Raw genomic sequence first — 14,963 nt, 5'->3', positions numbered from 1 at the left:
TGGGTGGAACTGGCAAGAGGGAATCCAAGGGAAAAGAAAACAATCACAAGGGGGCAACAGAGAGTAACAAAAGAATGCTTGAAGATAATGGAAAATAAAAACAAAACAACTGATAACAGAAAACTAATAGGAACCATAACACAAACAAGTCACCAGTGCCTTAGATAATAAGAAATCTGCAGTTGGTGTATTTATTGATTTCAAAAAAGCTTGTGACACAATAAATCTCAAAATATTATTTAAGAAATTGGAGCGTTATTGCCATTTTTTTTTTTTTTTTAGTGTGAATATTGGATAAAAACATATAAGTTTAACAAGAAGGTTACTCTAATTTAAGTAATTTAAGTGCAATTAGTGGAAGAGAGGGTATGAAAATTAATTTTTACTTCTTCATACCCCTATTCAGACAATTTACATTAATCAATTTTGGTTCTCTGGCTGTACATACCGACAGGTTTATTTGGTGGAGGGTTTTGTTTCTATTTATGTTCAACTCAATTTGGATAGTTCGGAAATTGGTTGGTGTTTATCAGTCTCTTTTGTGGATATTTGGTGGATTCATTTATTGTTGTTTGTCAAAATTGACTGAAATAAATTGCTATTCATTTATTCATATTTGGTTTACATAGTTTTGAAAATGATCATTTTATTTATAGAAGACATTTTAATAGCTAGACATTTCATGAAGAAAAGGAACATAATAATAATAAAACACAGAAAAAGTACATGCCTTAGAGGTAATTAAATAGTTAATGAACATAAATAATTTAAGAAAATAAAAGTGAATAATTAGAGTAGTAAGATGGTGATAAAAAATGAATCATAAAATGAGTGATAGTGAAACAAAAGGAGATATCTACTGTGTCAGATTTTGTATTATTTTACTTAATCTGCTTGTTAGTTTTCTCTGCTCAATACAGCTACAGTCTTTGTATGAAATCTGTCTAAAACATGACTGTCTGAACGGTTAGAAATCTTTGTTCCTGTCTGTAGAGAGCTGCTCTGCATAGAGCGTTTCACTTCTGTTTGCTAAGATAGCTGTGAGCAGTTCTCTGTGACTATGTATTCTGATAAAAATGTGCGATGAGACATGCTGTATGGGTTTGACAACTGTCACATTTGGTTAGCCTTTGAGCGCACACACTGTGTTTATGGACAGGTTGGAGAGATTTGACAAAAGGAAAATGACTGTGATTCATAAATGAATGACAAGCACAGACGAAACAAGTATAAGGGCTGTTTGACAGACATTCAGGTGTTGTCTGAGGTTTTGTCTGGTGGGGCCATGAAGAGATAACAATTTGCTGCTCAAAGGGCCGTCATTTCCCTGTCTAAGCTTTGTAAGTGAATTAATGTCTCCAGTTCATGACCTTTACTTCCGTGTCCAGGTTCAAAGATAATAAGCTCTGCATCCTTCAAAGATTCTGCTAATGGAAATAAGCATGTGCGTAGGCTATGAACAGAGGACTGTTTCAGCAACCGCCGGTCTAACAAAGCAGACTCTAGGAACTATTTCTCACATGCATCTTCTTGTTTCACCTTTATTGTGTGATTTTACTGACCAATCTCTGCTATTCCTCCAGACATAAGCTCCTGTTCTCATATTCAAATAGGGCATCAGCTGCCTTGTGAATGCCTGCCTGACGGTTTTAATTAACTGGCTTAGTGATAGATGTTGATTGACTTTGCCTTCGCGTTGAGTATCATTTATTATAAGAAACCCTGTTAATGAAGCTCCAGAGTAAACTCAGTTCATACAAGTGTTGTTATTAAACTGGGAGCATGAGGCAGTAAGTCTCCCCTCACTTTTATTTACTGTAATCTTATGCAATCTGTTACAATTTTATGTAGGGAACTCACTCTAACTTGTTTCAGAACCTTGAAAACTGTTCATCCCCAAAGCTTTTATGTAATAGAACAAATCAAAGTAATACATATTTATGACTGAATTCTTAATTGAGTTTATGTCTGGAAGTTCCAAAAAAAAAACATTCTAATAGGTATTAGTTTTGATCTACACCATAAAACCTGGCTCTTCCTTAGAGCTTCTATTCAGCTAGTAGGTGATCGCTGACTCCATCCTAACATAATATCATGTTAACACATTATTTAGCTCTTTATAGCATCCTTATTCCTATCAGTGCTTTATAGTTACTCTTACTTCCAACACCATGTTTTACCTTGGTCGCTGTGTTTTCAGGCAGGGATTTAAATTGTACACTGGTGGATTTAAACTTAAACACTTCTCAAGGTAGGTCAGATTGAACAGGGCTAAATACAAATATACACTGCAGAGTTTTTATTTGCAAAACATTTTGTGGACATTACATCAATTTGTATCTCCCCTGTTAAACATGCACTACTTTGTTTTAACCGATTTATGGCTACAATGTAAAAAAAAAAATAGGGAAAGTTTAGGGGGTAGGAGTATCTTAACAAAATAACGTCAACAGCTACTGCTGATAACACACATTTAGTTTTTTTTTGTTTTCTGGATAGTCTCCATGCAACACTTGATGAACATTTTTTGTTTATTTTTTTTCTTTTTAACAAATTACATTCTATTTAATGTTATTTCATGTAATGCCTTAGAGGAATTAGCAGCAAAACAGAACTAAATGAAACAGTGCTTATGTGGTTTCTCTTTGCTTCGGTCACTGGTAGGAAGCAAAAACAGGAATATTTATGAGCTTCTTGCAAATGATGTTCATGTGGTTTGCTAACCACATCAAGCTTGTTCAAAGACTGAAAACAAAATATCCAGGCCTTGAGCTTCTGATTTTCCAACTTTTGTCTAAGCTATGGTTTTAAACATCTCATGGTACATTGTGAGGCCACATCCATCTTTCCTTACACAAATTTTGAATTATGTTTGAGCTTGAGGCTCATGTTGTTATATTAATTTCCATCTCCAAAGTAAAGGAATAATTTTACAAAAAGTGCAAAAGGAAAAAAAGAAGCACACTACACTGACAAAAACATATCACCCAAATGTAATTTTATTACATAACAAATTTTCATTTTTTGACAATTTTAACACAATCGTATTAAATAAACCTTACATAATGCTTATGTATTTGTTTAATATAGCTTATTCACTCAAAATATATAATTGTCATGTTTATGTATTCAGAGATACTAAATTATACTTACTAAAAAATATTCCAGTTATAATTTTAGCTATATCATTTTTTGTGTACAGCTGAAAGCTAAGTTGAAAGCTGCCTAAAGTGTGCAGAAATTAAATATCAACAAACCTAAATCATGGGACAAAATGCACACAAAGATGAAAGCAGAGAAAGCATAGTTTGCAGTTTCAGAGGGACCAGTTGCTGGAAACACACCACATATACCTAAAGTTCTATTCTGGTTTGTCCAAAATTCTCTACAGCAGAGATTAAACCCTTATCATATAAATGTATTTTCTGTTGCGCTTCTAGCTAGTATCATTACAAGAACCTTACCAGAAAATTTTTAAGCCTTTGAGAAAAACATATATTTGATAAAAGTCGAAAGTTGGTGAAAAGCCAACTTGATCAGCTCAGGCCTTTAAAGCTCTAACTACAGTCAACACTTTCTTCTTTGTAGACCATTTTACATATCACATAAAATCAGTCCACACACAAGTAGTTTCCACCCAATAACATGGTGGCAATTCAAAACATTCAAATTGAGTTCATTTGGCTCATGTATCAAAGGAGAAATTGTGGAGCCTTTAGCTAATTATCATTGGTGAACATATAAGAGCAATTTCTGAAATTTGGCAGGATTTTATTGTGCTAACAAGTTTTGCAGACATCAGCTGTTGTTTTGAGCTGTTAGAGGACACATTATGTCGTGATCTTGGTGCTGATGATTGGGCTAATAACTAATTTAATTCAACGGCCCAGCGCAACCCAGTTCTCTACGTTACCTACTTTACTACTTACTTTACAAACTTACTTTTCATCTGATCCACCTGTTTTAGCCTCTATTTAACCAGCCTTCTACTAGTCATCAGTCCCCGATTATTTGAGATAGTGGTGAGAGTTCTCTGGCGTACCTGAGTGTTTCTGATTGCCTGATCCTGACCCGTTCTGTCTCTGGACCCCTGAGCCTGCCTGTTCCTGTTCTGATCTGTTTGCCTGATCTGTCCTCAAACTCCTGCTGGATTTCTGTCTTTGTAATGGACCTGAAACTGATGCCCTATGTGTCTCGTTAGCAGCCGACCGGAACCAACGTCATCCTATGGGCACGGGAGAATGAGGTTGTTCACAACAGTTCCGTCTTAAATAAACATGTTGTGAAACCTAACTGTCTCTCCGCCTCAAAAATTGTGTCCTTTTGTTCTGAGCCTGACACATAAATGGTAAAAGCTAGAGTTAAATAGAGATATTACTTGTCAGGGAAACGTTTTGCTTCAGAATTGCACCTCATATTACTGAGACGATCTAACCGCTGATTTTGCTAAATGTATGGCTCTCGCTCCTATAAGTTTGAACTACCTGCTGCAATTCAGCTTCAGCTGTATTGAGAATGTGACATCCGAAAACTTCTGGTCGCTGATTTGCTGTGGAGGGGAGTTACTGGTTGGGCAAACAGCGTAAGTATTAGAACTACCGTAATATCTTCAACGGTGAAATCACTGTACACTGGTCTCATTGTGAATGTGATCACTATTACAAGTTAGTATTACGTAGTTTACCCTCATGCATCATCTTTCTTTTATACAAGTAGGCCATTCTATGGTCTTCAATGCTTTTATCTCTAAGGAATGCTCGTCTTGCCGCCCACATCCTTTCTCATAGTTTTTGTGGAAAGTCCTCTGTTTTCTTGTGTCATTGTTGGAAGGTGGAGCCGCTTTGCTATGATGACCCTGCCTACATTGCCATGGTTCTCAACTGTAATGGTAATACACCCATTTAGATATGAGTTTATAGAAACTGAAATGAGGTAAATAAAGTTGATCCCAGTGGAAAAACGGTTACAACACTAATGGCTGTCGAATTAGCAGTGTTGTAGTCCTGTTCCTCAGGTTAGCATTAATCCTCCCCTGAAGGGTTCACTGCCTTCTTTCAGTGTTTCTAATAAGCAGAAAGGCATCATCTGAGCTTCATCTTGCTTTTAGAAAGGCTTTTTTGGTCAATGAAAACAATGGATTGTCTGTTCTCCTCTGCTTTCACCTGTTGAAAAGACAGTATCATCAGTAGCTTAAAGTAGCTCAATAAGCTGATAAAGAAGGCCATGTTTTGAGCGTGATTCTATGAGGTGAAATACAAGGGCAGCAATGAAGGGAAAGAAGTATTTTAAATCTCATATTCACTGATGATTTTAGAATATCAGTATACTATTTTCAGTCATACTTCTCATAAGTTTGAAAATGTGATATTTTTTTCCCTCAACAATCAATTTTTGATTTTGAAAGGTTAGACCTACTATTAAGCCATCTTCTCCACCTGAATTTCTAAACAGTGGGACAAAAAGGCTGTTTCTATTTGTGGACAGGCAGGTGATTGTAATAATATAATATTTTTGTTTGTTGTTGGAGCTTTTTAAACACTGTAAATTTGACAAAAATTTTGAGTAGTTCAGTTTAGTGTAGATCATATTCATTGCAATGAAATAGTACATGTAAATGATTCAATTAAATCTAAAATTCTACAATGGCGAGCTGCAGAGTGGTGCAGTTTGTGTTGTAGCACTGCTGCCTTGCAAAATGGGTTTGAATCCCATCCCAGGGTCTTTCTTCATGGAGTTTGCATGTTCTCCCTGTGCATGCAGGGGTTCTCTCTGGGTACTCCAGCTTCCTCGCACAGTCCACAAATAAGTGTGTTAGGTTAACTGGTCTTATGTGCTTGGTTGTTTGTCTCTGTGTTGCCCTCTGACAGATTGTTGATCTGTGCACTGTGTACCCCGCCTTTCGCCATAGGCACTGGCCCCACCACGACTCTGACAGAATATAAGGGAGAAGACATATCTATTTGCAATCCATGTTTCTTCAAAGTTTTTGTGGATTAGTTCTGCTGAGGGCATGAAAGACCTAATGTGTTAGTCTGTTTTGTTAACAGATCTAAAGAAACCAATTATACCCTGTTTTTTAGTATATTTTAATATGATCTGCATCATTTTCAACATTATCATCATATTTAAAGTGCGCTATTTTGATGCAAACACTGATGGACCTAAAATTCCTCAAAAGGTACACTGTTTTCCCTACCTATTATATATCGCCCAGGTTTTTATACTTCTCCATCTTTTCTCCCATGATGAAAATACTGTTTGACATATTTCTGGTTCTTTTAAAATCTACGACCATCTCCTTTTTTGGTTCACATTTTGAATATCGAAGATGCTTGTTCTCAAATGAAGAAACATCCTCCACCAGCTCTCTCTACACTGATGAACCCAGTAACTGCAGATTTGTCTATGTATTTTGACAGATGACAGGATGGTAGTCTTTAACTAGGCATGTAACATTTAAAGAGGGAAAACATGATAAAACTACAGTCCATGTTGTGGGAGGTCTTTCTGTCACGTTGCCATTGACCGTAGTCATGATAGGCAGTTGCCGAGGCATCCACTTTTTAGAGTTTAAATATAAATCATAATATTTGTGTATGTTTCATAAAGAATTTAGTTTTATATGTTAATTTTTTATTAAAAACTTGCATCACTTTGGACAGAGTAGATGTGTCTTACCAGACCCTTTATGAAACAAGACAGAGGCATTGCTTTGTGTTTGGAGTCAACAGGATTTCCACCCTAGACAAGAGAGTGGAGAGATGGCTTTACCCCAACTGTTTTCAGCAGATAAGAGAAAACAGATTATTTGGAATGGTATGGGTGTTGGTTTTTATAAGATATCTAATTAACAATCACAAAGTCCCAGATGCAGATTAATTTAGTAGTTAATTTTGGCCAAAATCAATATTTGTTTTTCCACACAATCTCCACAATCTTTTAATTTAAGGTAAACAAAGAATGGTAATGGTTAAAAGAATGACAGAGTTCATAAATGTAGCTCACATTTCTAAATACTATATTCAGAAAATACCCAAATTAAATAATCAAGACTAGACCTGAAAAAAGCATGCTACTTAACTAATAATTTAATACCCTTTGATGACAATATTACACCCGTCTCACAGTCGTGAGAACCCAGTCCTCAGCTGAAAGGAAATTTTCAGTTAATTACATTAGAGTTTAGGCTTGAGGCAGCAATTCAGTGATATATTAAAATCTCAGCAAGTTAAAGCAGTGGAATAGTTGAACAGAGTCACTTCCACACACTGCAGAGATGGGGTAATTATTTTTGGCCTGGTTTCCATCAGGCTTTTCACTCTATGGTTGATGTGAAAAAAGCTCTGCATACTCATTAGATTTGAAGCAGGTGGCCTCAGCTGACTGAATACCTTAGTGCTGTGTCAGTCATCCTGTGTGAGCGGGTATAGCGGCTTTATCTGAGTCACCAAAGAGTCTCAGGGGTTTCCAGGAACCATCAAAATAAAGTATTTGGAAGAGAGTCCAAAATATTACTTAAAAGTATACGGTATACGTATATTTATACGTATACTGGTTATTGACTGAATCAAGTAGCTTTTATCGTAGAGATATGCTATTATTTCAATGGAAATCTGTAATGTTCTGAATTTGTTGTCATGCTAGAAAGTTATACTTAAAATAGCTTACTGAATAGTAAACCTGATAATTGTAAAGAGGTTCAATATTTCTTTATTTTATGGGGCAGATTATCTGCCATGCAGGTAGTACATTATTTATTTGTTACCCTACACCAATCACTGCTGAGCATGAGAGAATAAACACATTCTTTTGTTACTTCAACAAATTTTAAAGGGTATTTTCTTTCTGGATGTTATCTGTGTTTAAGTCTTTTATAGTTTTGACTATTGTTTGCCGATTTTCTTTTTGTACATTTGTAACAGTCAGGAGAAGAGAACACACACGTGTAGACCACATAATGTATTTAACATAGGACAGACAATCAACAATAACAGGAGAAAACATGAAGGAGTGAGATTGCTCAAACAGGAAGTTTCTAAATACAGGATAAAATGAGAACACAGGAATGGCTGCAGGTGGTCTGAATGTAAAAACATGTAGTGTTGACTAAACTGAGCAAGGATGTGCTAAGGTCTGAGGAAACCACTCGTTAAGTCAAGCAACAAATCCATTGTATGTATTGGAGACAAAACCAACACTGCATCATCATGGTTTATGGTAACTTCATTGTAAATGGAGCCAAACTTCTTACCAAGCTGGAATTAATTATGAGGACAAAATTACTAAATGATCAAAATGGATTTTTTATTTTCAACATTAGAGTAACACCCACTATATGTCACAATCAGTATTACTTTATTGGAAGACCATCAATTTTCAGAAGGGGAAAATAGCAGAGGTACGAGGCTAAATACTTTAGAAAATGGAAGAAAAAAAAGTGTTTTTCTTTTTCAATTCAAACTAAGTACACATTTGATCATAAATTAATTAATCATAAAAAAAGAGCCAAACGTTCAATAATGTAGTTCAGATACTTTCAGTCGTTGACCTCAGGTCTAAGTGGATGTGTTAAGTTTTATTAACATATGTCATAGGATTTATCCTAAACCTGTCAAAAACAACACAAGTATCCTTTAGTTAATCATTATTATGGTAATAGATCTGTTCCAGAGGAAGGTGTTTTGTGACCAAATCATCCAATACTGATGGATCGGTGTATTTACTTTTAATGTTTGGTTCTTACTATTTAGTCATACAAAGGAACCACTCTTAAAAATCTTTTTAAAGTACAAACAACCAAATTTAAAACCTGTTAATAATCACCGTGTCATGGTTTTTTTTAAAAGATCTGACCCACATGCAAAAAAACACTCAGAGAAACCAGAGTAAAAGTTTAACTGGTTTATTGAGGAGTTCAAATGGGTTGGATTCAGGGAAACTCAGAGAGCTGGTGAACCGGAACTGGAAGTGAGAAGGGAAGTTCACAGTGGTTAGTTCAGGATCCGTGGGAACTTTGAACGATGTCTTGCAAAAACAGAGATAAATGGGACTCATGTTTGCAGAGAAAGGTTTCTTCCTAGAATCCAGTCGGCGTGGGTTTTTCCAGAAATAGAGGGGCTCATTGGAGGGCGGACAGGTTTTGGTTTGGTTGATTCCTGAGGAGCAATGGAGTGGACTGCCACTTAGATTTTCCAGGAGAACTTAAACAAGACATGTGGACATTAATCCCCTGCTCAGTGTGAAGCTCAAACAATCCTTCAAGGGGGAGAAGGCCAAACATCCAGAATGCAGGATGACTTCCTGCCAAAAGGCAAAGGACAAAAACTACGTTAGACTCAGAGAAACAAAGACTCAGTTTTACTCAGCTAAACTCAGCTTGGCTAAAGTACCCAAAACTGGCAAACACTCTGGTGTCGAGGTAGTGACAGTCTGCCGCTCAAATACTCCTCAGTGATGAGCCAACCAGCCTCAGGTGTGCAGGAGGACCAACAAGAACAGAGTACTACCTGGTGGTGGTGGGATGGATGGATGGATGGATGGATGGATGGATGGATGGATGGATGGATGGATGGATGGATGGATGGATGGATGGATGGATGGATATGACTCTTGTTGAAAGAAATCACTGATGTAGTTTGCTGCATAATCTTTTCACCAAAAAAGATTCCAATAATTCAGGCTATGTATAAGTGTATATACTGTACAATTGTAACCACAGCTGTAAATAGGAGGTACAACAAATATAATTAAGGTGCTTGAGAAAATGAGTGAAAGACAATGGCGTTTTAAGAACAAGTTAAGTGGATTAAAAGTGCAAAGTGGTTAATGATAATGGAAGAACAGGAAACAATTATAAATGTATGTAATGATGATGGAAAAAAACATGGAATATGGCCCATTGTTGCAGGATATCCTGGTGATCTGTAATTAAAAGTATGAGCATTCACATAGATATTTTTGTTTACCAAAAATGTCAGTGACAATTTGCAAAAAGCAACTTAAGAAAACAGCCAGTTCAGTACAAGTGATTCCAAATGTAAATTTATTGTGAATAATTTCTACATATTTAATTCTTACCAAATTAACTTATTTATATTCAGAGCATCAATTTTAGTCTCGCATCAGAACTTCAAAACAAAATGTTCTGTCCTCTCGTGGCCCTGAGTGGTCACCGTTGCATGTCTAATTGGTGTTGCCAGATGTGTGTATGCATCCTAGTGTGATGCAGAAGCAGTCGCTATGCCGTCAAGCGATTCCTCTATCTGAGCATTTTTTTAAGGGTGGAGGTGGCAGGGGAAGTCGGGGCGTTTATCTCAATTTTATTTTTGAGTATTATGGGATTCAACAAGATGAGGTGAATTTGCCATAGCTCCCCCATTTCACAGTACACTTCCCACAGTGGCCTCCTTTGGGATCAGTGAGTCAGTCTCACCTCACCTGATGTTGGTAACCCATGTGATCCCAGCAGTCTATCACAGATTTACTAACAGATGTCCCATCGGACCCAAAGATATCATTAAGTTTCAGTCAGGATGACTCATAGATGGATCAGAAAAGTTTTCTGGGTATCATAGTTCTCAGTGACAAACATGGTATTTATAATAGACAAATGAGCAGTGAAATAAGTAATTGATCAGCCCCTCATGCTTTGAACACAATGTTCTGCAAAGATGAGGAGAAATAGGAGGGGGTGACTGTATAACAGAACAGCAGTTACATCCAGCAGTGATATCCATTCCCTTATCGTTCTGGGTGCTTATTTCATCTTTAGGTCAAAAAAGCCCTGTGCTGTTTTTCTACAAATTAACCAATATTAGATGGATTAATGTGGTACACTCTGTTGAAAGCAGCCTGTTTTTGTGTGTGCGTGTTGTTGTTGTTTTTTTTTTTAAAGTAATATAGTGAGAGCCCTCTGAGGAGTGTGGTTAAAAAGCTGTATCTGATCCACAGATTACTCATCATGAAGATAAGCTGTAAAATAAAAAAATCCCCACACAAAAATATGTCTTGTATTGGAGCATAACGTATGCTGCCTACTCTATATAACACTGCATACACTTATTAGATAACTCCTGTTTTCATTAAACCCTCCGGTCTTTACGCAGACACAGTAGACATCTGCAACCAAGCATGTGCTTAACTTAAGTGTTTTTCATTTCTAACGAAAGATCTGAAGTGATTTAAAAAGCTCTATGGCAGAAATGAAATTCCACTTATGAGCTTTGAGCATCATCATGCTTTCAGATATATGAGGAGTAAAACAAGCAACATATTGCATTTTAAATCAGAGATGACTGTGGCTCAGTGGGAAGACTAGTCAATCTAAAAGTTGTCGGTTTGGTTTCAGCTCCCATCAAAAGGATGGTACTGATCTGTGTAACAGTGAATGATGTAAAGCTCTTTGAATAATAAATAAATACATCCCATATACACCGTAAGATGATATATTGTTTACATGTGATCAAACTGATTAAAATAAGCTGATCAGAGCCAATACCTTGAGAGATCCATAATTTCTGAATAAGCAATTAAATTAGCTTTTGTAAAAGTATTTAGACCTCGGGAACTACCCCACCATTGCCACATTGTTAACTAAAATATTGATTAAAGTGACTAAAATTTGTGATTGCAAAATTGTGGCTTGTTTTTAGACAGACTTAGACTTGTCATCTTGTATGCACAGTGTATACAAAATGCAATTTTGTTTAGTACATTTTACCAGACAGTAAATTAACATTTCCATTCCATAAAGTGCAGCAGTGATCAAATGTGAACAGTGGGGGAGAAAAAACATAGTGTCATAAAACAAACACATTGATATGGACATTCAGAGCATTAGATATATACTGTATGGTGCAAATATGCAGTATTTTTGGTTTTGTGTTATCAGTGTGATGCAAAGTCTGCGACATATTTCACAGTTTTTTCAACAGTTCAGCAGTCTGATGGCGGTGGGGAAGAAGCTGTTTCAGAATCTGCTGGGCCTGCATCGGATGCGGCAGGTGTCCCATCGGACCCAGAGATATCATTTAGTTTCAGTAAGGATGACTCACAGATGGATCGGAAAATTTTCCATGATGCTTTCATTATTCAGGACTTTGTAGAGCCACACGTCTCTTTCTATGATATACGTAGACCTGGACAGTATTTTTTTTTTCTTTCCTATCGTGTTCAAGCTCAGTTAGATTGGATGTTGAAGGTCTGGAAATTTCAGTTTTGTAAAACTTGCCAAAGATTATTAATTATATTTTGATCTGGAAACTGGTTACACTATGTCACATGGCAATTTAGCTGTAACTGTTGGTTAGGGGATGTTTTTCTGATGGATAAAGCCTTCCTCGCTCGTCTAAAGTCTTTTTCCACCAGTTACTGTGTAGGGTAGTGCTTAATTTAACTAAAAAAAACAGACTTGGGGGGGGGCACTTAAGAAAAATAATATCAACAAAAAATTTGAAGTACAAATAGAACCAAACAAATACAGGCAGAGATAGGGCAAAAAGACAGTCTGATGAAGGAGGGATTGAGTCCAAAGGTTCATCAGCTACTGGGTTGATCTGGATTAAAGTAATATGTAAATCAGGGAACACAGAAATTTTGGAATGCAAACTCCATGCAAATGAAACCGTATTGTAAACAACAAGGAAACACAAAAATAGATCAAAACAACATCAATAAACATAATAATACAAAAAGTACCTCAGAAGTCAAAATCCTCAAGGAAGAACAGAAGCAAACTCATTCATTTTGTGACACACGGGTATATTTCCAGGATGCTGCCACTACTGTGCATTACAGGGGGAGAATGTCTTTCAGAGTATTTTCTTTAGCATTAAATTTAAAATATTCAGCCTAGTCTCATCTTGCAAGACCAGCGTCTTCCATGTACACTCTAAGACATTAAATATTAATTCTCCTTCCTTTGTGTTACTGTTTTATGGTCACATTAATAGCTAGATGTATGTTTTCGTGCTGAACAGATGCATATTAAAATGTATTTCAATTTCAAGATGTTGAAACAAAAACAAACTGATTTCAATATAATCCTGTCACTACGTATTGAATGGGTGTGTGTGCTAATTGTTTTGTCTTGACCTATCAATTTTAATCTAGTCTACAATTACTTGCTTTGTAAGAAATGAAAATGAGACATTATTGCTTTCCTTTTTTCCTCTAAAAACAATATGTGACTGGGCAAATTATATTGTCTGTAGCACTTAATGGGAGTGCACTTATTCCCATGATGCTTGTCTGCAGGTTTTTGCATCCTATATGGCGCCATGAGTGAGAAGGAAGTGTGTTCCTTTCCCGCTGAGTCCCATTATCAGCCAGTTATTCTTGGAAGATGTAACTTGTGGTCAATCATAGGTCTTTGTGGTTTTTCTCCTGTTTCCCAACTATTACTCCATCAAGGCAGTGAAAAAAAATCCTCAACGAGAAAATCATGTTAGTCTACGTTTTCTACTCCGCTTTGTTTAAAAAATATATAAATATTAAAAAATATAATCACGGATGTCTGGGGGACAGTGATTCGCCTACATGTTATGAATGCTGGCGTACCATAAAGAATAAGTTATGAACAGTTCAGTTTGTGCCTTCAATTCGTTGCCCATAGGAAGACGTTACTTGGATATAACAAAACTGAATATCTTCAGAACAGCTCCAAATGACACAAAACTAATATGGGTGAGTAGAACATGATGTAATAACGTAAAATCAAGGGGCCAAAGTAAAAAAAAAACGGTGTTCCCCTTTAAGATGACATGTGTTGTGAATTGACACGATATAAATTAACTCAAATTTAATTGAACTGAAAAGATTCTCCTCCCTGAGCTGTGAATCTCTCCTGCTCCTCCAGAGTTACCTTCATCCACCTAACGCTTTCAGATTGGGTGGATGTCCATGTCTTGGTAGGATTTCCATCATTTTTGATGATGGAGTGAACAGTGGTCTGGGAGATGTTCAGGTTTCTGTGTAACCTAGACTCCTTTATTTGAAACATCATTAGTTCAGCTTTTTTATTTTCTGAAAAATCATTAGTTCAACTTTTTTATTTTCTGAAACATCATTAGTTCACCTTTTTTATTTTCTTTAGTCCAACTGTTTTTAATGTTCTTTTTTGTTTATGCATTTCTTATTTATTTATGTTTTCCTACTTGCTTTGATTCTGTTTTATTTTCCTATATTTTAATCATGTAAGGCACTTTGCATTGTCTTTGTACTGAATTGTGCTATCCAAATAAAATTGCCTTTGTTGGGATCTGGAGATCTGCCACCTGTCTCCAGCAGAGAGCGCTGTGGGTCTCCTGGGCTGGAGCCTCCAGCACACCTGAGGATCATCAGCCCATCAGGAGACCTCCTACATAAGCAGCAGCCAGACCTGTCTTCTTCGCCGGAGTGTTGACCAGTTTTGGTTAGTGGAACCTGAGCCTCTGTTTCACGTTGAGAATCTCAGTCTGCTCTTGAGAGTAACTAGATTCTAACCAGCCTCTGTCTTCTCTGCTCACAGGAAAGTCTGACTGAAGTCTGTAGCTCTGGAGGAGCTAGCTTGGAAACCTGCCTGCCTGCCCTAGGAAGCCAAACCTGAAGACAATCAGTCTGGATTCCCCAGCCAGCTCTCAAGGGAGAGCTAGGACGTCAATTCAAGGTCTGAAACTCTCTAGCCTGAAGCTAGACGCTGCTGCTGCTGAGCTCTCTGCTGAACCCACTGTCTCTGGACCCAATTGGTTCCCCCTCTCCAGTGATCTGTCTGAACCTCATCAAGGTACAAATCTGAATCAAACATCAATCAAGTCTTCTCCGCTGCCTGGCTAACCAAACAATCCATCTCTGCAGATTCTCAGTGATTGCTGTCCCGGACCTGTACCAGAACCAGCTCTTGTTATTCTGTGTGCTCATCCTTTAATAAACTGATAAACTTTTACCCCGTTTCTGTGGTGTTCTGCATGTGGGTTTATACACTAGAG

The 14,963-nt window shown here is 36.9% G+C and overlaps 1 long non-coding RNA gene across 1 annotated transcript; it reads left to right on the top strand.

Moving 5' to 3' along the window:
- The first annotated feature begins 14,375 nt into the window (after nucleotides 1–14,375).
- On the top strand, nucleotides 14,376–14,963 carry LOC107087136. Its single transcript, XR_001481335.1, has 3 exons — nucleotides 14,376–14,410; nucleotides 14,507–14,761; nucleotides 14,833–14,963. It is a non-coding gene; the product is annotated as an uncharacterized LOC107087136 (long non-coding RNA).

This window comes from Cyprinodon variegatus, unplaced genomic scaffold (genome assembly GCF_000732505.1).
Source record: "Cyprinodon variegatus isolate N-32 unplaced genomic scaffold, C_variegatus-1.0 Scaffold174, whole genome shotgun sequence".
In the NCBI taxonomy this organism is placed as follows: domain Eukaryota; kingdom Metazoa; phylum Chordata; class Actinopteri; order Cyprinodontiformes; family Cyprinodontidae; genus Cyprinodon; species Cyprinodon variegatus.
The sequence above is the reverse complement of the archived record's forward strand: the minus strand, read 5'-3'. Positions and strand labels throughout refer to the sequence as shown.